Source organism: Cynocephalus volans, chromosome 8 (assembly GCF_027409185.1).
Source record: "Cynocephalus volans isolate mCynVol1 chromosome 8, mCynVol1.pri, whole genome shotgun sequence".
NCBI classification, from domain to species: domain Eukaryota; kingdom Metazoa; phylum Chordata; class Mammalia; order Dermoptera; family Cynocephalidae; genus Cynocephalus; species Cynocephalus volans.
This window is the reverse complement of record NC_084467.1, coordinates 120,161,442-120,167,441: the sequence shown is the minus strand read 5'-3', so window position 1 is coordinate 120,167,441 and position 6,000 is coordinate 120,161,442.

Sequence of the window (6,000 nt, the reverse complement as noted above, 5' to 3'; positions counted from 1 at the left end):
CTAACCTGCTCAGAGTTTATTCCTGAGAATGGTGTCTAACATGGATCTAGTTTTATCTTTTTACAGGTGATTACCCAGTTGTCCCATTTATTTATTATTGTCCGTTTTTTGCTCTAGTGGTTTGAGATATGACCTTTTTCATACATTTACATACATAATTGGGCTCACTTTTTAACTTTCTGAGCTTCCACAGGAAGTGCCCTGGGCTCTCCTGAGCTGAGGTGGTGGGGGGCTGAGGGCCTCAGCCACACACCCCCAACACATGCAGCCAGTCCAGTGAAGACCACCAAGCCATAGCAAGAAGGACCCCAGGTTCCGGAGCTGGGGTGGTGGGGGGTGAGGTCTTTTGCCACACGCCCCTGACATCTGCACCCAGCCTGGCAATGACCAAGCCACTGCTGGAAGCCCCCCAGTCTTCCCTGTGGGAATGAGAATAGTGCCACAGGCCTCAGTCCCACCCCTCCTCTTTCCTCCTTCTTCCATCCCATTTCCTTCCCCTTTCCTCTCTCCCCCTCCCTCCCAACTGTTCCACAACAATATCCTAGAATGTAAAAAAAAAATTAATAAAATAAAAAAGCAACTAGATATATTTTTTAATTATTCTCAAAATATTTAGTCATTTGCTCACATCTACAACACAAAATAGTTTGAGAATTGTTAACCCATACCACTGTGAAAAGCAAAATTACTAAGTAGAGTTTAATGTTTGTTTATAGTTCTTTTGTCTTTAGATTGAGGGTATATAGTTAAAATACTGTGCTCATGAATATATTCATGAAGAAAAAGGAATTCTAATGTTCCAGGGTAAGGGGTATATGTATATTTTATAATTCTGCTTCTGTTGCTTGTAACAGAATACCAGAAACTGGGTAATTTATAAGAAAATGAAATTTATTTCTTAGTTTGGAGTGTGGGAAGTCCACAGACCAGCAGGCACATCTGGTAAGGGCCTTCTTAGTGGGAACTCTCTACAAGGTCCCATGGCAACCAGGGTATCACATGGCAAGAAAGGGCTGATCAAGGGAGAGCTAACCACCTCACTTGCTCTTCTTTTAAAGCCACCAAAACCATGCCCATTACTCCCATAAACCATCAATGGATTAATCCATTCACAAGGTTACAGTCCTCACAATCTAATCACCTTCTAACATTGTTACAATGGAGATTAAATTTCTCACACATGAACTTTTGGGAGACATATTTGACCCATAGCATGTACATACCTATTTCTTAGTTCTGTTTTTTAGGAGGGTCTAGAAACAAGCACACATGGCAATTGCAATGAGCATACCTACCACCCAGATCTTATTTTTTAAATACCATTACCCTCTAAAAGGAAACAGGGCAGCTTGAGAAATGTCTGATTCCAGGGCTGGACAGAAAAAGTACAGATAAGCCTGGAACATTTTGTAATGCAAGAAAGTAATGAAGTACTCCCAAAATAATAGGGACATGTAAAATTGACATAGGAACCAGCTTGAAGTCTATCTCAGACAATTTGAGCATTAAAATAAAACATTATAAAAGTGGTTTATAATTCATTGAAAAAAATAAGAATTCCTGGGGCACACTAATATAAACAAACAAATAAGTGACAGAGAAGGAAAAGCTCTTCCTTTTAGCAGAGGGCCAATTAATAAATGTAGAAGAAATGATGGAGTTAGAAATTATTGTGGTAATAATTGATTCAGGCAAGAATCATCAATGGATGCTAAAACCACTGAGTGAAACTGATCACTAACAGGATATTTTCAGTTTTAAAGTATCTCTCCAGAAATTATTTATGTATTACAAAGGGGAAATTTTACAGTAGAGAAATCTGATGGACATCACCTTAACCAAATGATCAGAGTTGACATCATCAGTGTTAGGACAAACTGACATCATTCACTTCCCAAAGTGATTCCCTGAGGACACAATATCACTTCTTCGGTATTCCTGCCCAAAATGCATATTCTCAATCTAATCATGAAGAAACATGAGACAAACCCAAATTGATGAGTGTTCTGCAAAACAATTCATTTACTTTTCAAAAATGTCCAACTCATGAAAGACAACTAAAGGCTGACAAACTGTCCGAGATTAAAGGAGATTAAAAATACATGGCATGTGATCCTGGATTGTATCCTACAATCAGAAAAAAGAAATGGCCATAAAGAACATTATTAGGATAATTAACAAAATTTGAATATCAGTTTTGGAGTAGACAATATTATTACACCAATGTTAGGTTTTCTTATTTTGATCATTGTGCTGTGGTTATGTAAAAGAATGTCTGTGTTCTTAGGAAACACATACTGAAATATTTAGGGGTAAAAGGGTATGAAGTCGACAGTTTATTTTTAAATGGTTCAGAAAGAAATATATGTGCACACACACACAGTGGGGGCAGGGAGGAAATCTGGGAGACAAAGTAAATAATAATAAAGCAGATAAAGGGAAATGCTAACAATTAGTGAGTTTTGGTGAAAGGTACATAGAACTTCTTTATATTGTCCTGCAATTTTTCTGCAAGGTTGAAATTATATACAAATTTTAAAGTACAAAAAATTAAAATACAATTAATGGCGTTTGTTAGTCCAAACATAAAAGTAAATCTTTAACCCACACAGCACACAGCTCCAGAGGAAAAAGGTCAAGGAAGGGTGTGATAGTCAACAGAGTAGTTTGCCTCTCCCAGGTCACATGCTCTCTGGCTCCCAGTCAGAGTGCCACATCACCTGAGAAGCTGTAAATGCCACCAGCAGTACTGTTTATGGTGGCAGCTGTGCCTCCTTAGGACACGAATAATGATAGGGAAGTGTTTTTCTCTGATTCTCAACATTCCAGTTGAAAATGATGAGGCTTAGGTGAAGAGTACAGGAACTTGTACAGAGTGGGGATTGCCTGGAATCCCTCAGTGTTTACATACGAATGTCCCTGAGGTTGAACTATTCTCTTCAGAGCAAACCAGCACATTTTTAGCATTCAATAAAGAACAAATTGATGTTTGTTCAAAATGTGTTTATTGGGTTATTCTATGCTAAACCTCATGGTAGACATCATGGGGAATCAAAAGCATCTGTGTCCTCAAGGAATTTATAGTGCAATCAAAAAGATAGAAGAGATGTTCTTTTTTCAAGGCAGAGGGTCATAAGTGCCACAGCAAATTCACAGATAAAGAATTTCACAGCTCAGAGGAAGGACAGATTAAAGGAATGGAGAAGTTTCCCAAAAGGATGGCCCAGTAGGGTCTGGGAAAGAGATGGGAAGTGAGGGACAGCCTCACTTCTTAAGAAATGCCGCTGCTTGATACTCCACCTCGGTGATGGGGGCTTTTATGTTTTCCCACTGTCAACACCATCATCTCTTCTAACTCCTGCTGCCTCCTTTGTGAAATAGGTAAGGAATTTGTATTCGGGTAAAGAACTTAGGAAGTATGGTATTATTAAGCTAAGGAATTTGAAGCATCAAAAAGGGAGTATGTACCAAAAGATATGTACTTTTAATAGTATTTATGACCTCAGCTTGGTCTTAAAAAAAGATATATAGATGATACTTTCACCTATTAGATAGGTAAGTAGATAGATAGATAGATAGATAGATAGATAGATAGTAAGATCTGGGAAAAAATCATCCAAATTCCCTGAACTTCAGTTTTCTCATCGACAAAACTGAGATAATATATCTTATGGAGTTAGAAATAGAATTAAAAGAAAAAAGGCCTGGCACACAGTAGCTATTCAATAAATGTTAGGTGAATAAATGAAAGAAAGAAGGGGGAAAAAAGGAAAGGAAAATAAAGAAAAGAAGTGAAATGGAATCATGTTGGGATTCCAGAAGAAATGTTTTAAATGGGCCATTATTGCAATCCGATTAAAAAATTCCAAAAGACATACAACAGTAGGTTTTACATTTTGTCTTTCAAGAACAATAGGATTATGCTGATTTTCATATTCATCTGGATGCTTTTGGGGGGTGTTTTCTAAATTTGCTAAAGTGGAAATTATTTTATAATTAAGAGAATTTTTTTTTAATTTCTGAAAAGCACGTATGTTACTTAACAACTAAAAGAGCTGTTTGCTTGACTGTTTTTCCCTGCAATTGTGTCAGATATGTGCAAGTCTGTCCACAGTCCACACTTTTTTTTTTTTTTGGTGGCTGGCCGGTAAGGGGATGTCCACTTTCTTGCTTGGTACAACTCATAATGACCCACCCAGACTTTTCACACAGTGGGCCAATATGAGCAAGGCTACACCAGAGGAGTCTTTCCTCCACTATCCTGAGTCAATGGCCTCAGCTAGTCCACTGAACTAAAGATGAGCCGGGAGAGTCAGCTCAGCTCAAGGCTCGGTTCAAGGCAAGGCCTGAGCATTCATTCACGAGATCACTGTTTCCAAGAGACCACAAACAAATGGGCGGTGGAAGGATTAGGGTTTTGACTTTCCTGTTAACAATTTCCTAGGACATGAGTGCTTCATTCTCCCAGGAGATCATACTGACTTAGCTCACCACTCCTCCCACACTATAAATTTTCTGTAGCTAAGGGTGTGTTTTGAAATAATGTGAAATGAAGAATACACCCTATTAAATGACAAATTTTTGGCTCAGTGTTTTCCATACCCTCCTAAAGCATATGCAAGCCTTCAGAGGGTTTTGAGCTAGAAAGTTGTCAGAGAGGTCTTTGTGAATCTACAATGTGTGGGATGTTGGGGGTGATACACCAAGATAAGTAAATGTACAACCCCTCAAAACTGATTAAAACCTAAGAAGTACATATGGGGAAATTCCTCAGAAATGTAGCCTAGAATAACACTTAACCTACACTGAAACCAGCATGGCAACATGCTTTGTTCTAGACCTGCCTCCCCACCTATCTGGCCATTGTTGAGCGGCCCACCTCTGCTTGCCTGGGTGACCTTCCATAATACGGTTTCTCAGATGTGGGCCATCTCTCACAATATGGTTTTCATCATATGGTTTCTCAGCTGTACTGTAAGTGCGATGTGTTTGGATTTACTATGCATTTTATCTCTTATGCTTCTCAACTCAAAATGAATGACACAAACAAGGTATATCACAAGCTATTTTTGTTGAAGATATCTCCTAGTCACCTATTCCTTCTTTATGAATCTATAACAGATTAAATATTTTCCAGGTGTGGCGCTACAGCAAGGCTAATGTCTGGCATCCTGTTGATATTGCCAATTGTAGCACTCTTAATCCTGTTGGTGACACCAATTGTAAAGCTAGGTGACCACACAAGTAGTTGGGCTCTTTTACCTGCACGTAATCTTGTATCGACTGGGCCAATTGCCGAGCTAGGGCTGGGTCTAGAGCCCACAGACCCCTCAAGCCCATTCACAGACTGGGTCACAAACCCTTCACATGCCATGCTGGGTCACCAGACCCCTCACACGCAGGTCTATGAGCTAGGTAGCTGGCTAAAAGGTCCTTGGAGCCATAGGTTGGAAAGCATGGCTGCGCAGAGTGGACTCCCGAGGCATATGCCCGCCTGCATGCTTCACTTAAACTCCTCTCTCTCTCTCTCTCTCTCTCTCTCTCTCTGAAGAACACAAGAATAGCAACAAAACTAAAAAGATACATTGCGTGCATGCACACTAACTCCCCCCCACACACAAAATTTGCTTAAAAAGGATGTGCTAAGACCACACCCAACTGGACCCAGGGCGAGGGCCCTGACCAAAGCCTTCTATTTTCCCAACACCAGGTAATATCTCTAAATAAGAAAAAGATAAAAATTCAACATCACTTCTAAGAAATCTCAGGCACAGCAAGAAGTTCCTCAGTATTTTTTGTTCCAGGCCCCATATCCCCTGAGCTTATGTTACTTAACATTAACAGAAGAAATGACCAATGTTGCAATAAAAGTCTCTGGCAGTGCCAATGGGCTTGGCGTCAAAATTGAGCTACAAAAGCATATGCTCAAAACTTACTTGGATTCTCAGAGTTGCAGGGTAATTCTTTCCTGTGTCTCTCAACAGCATTCGTTCATTCATC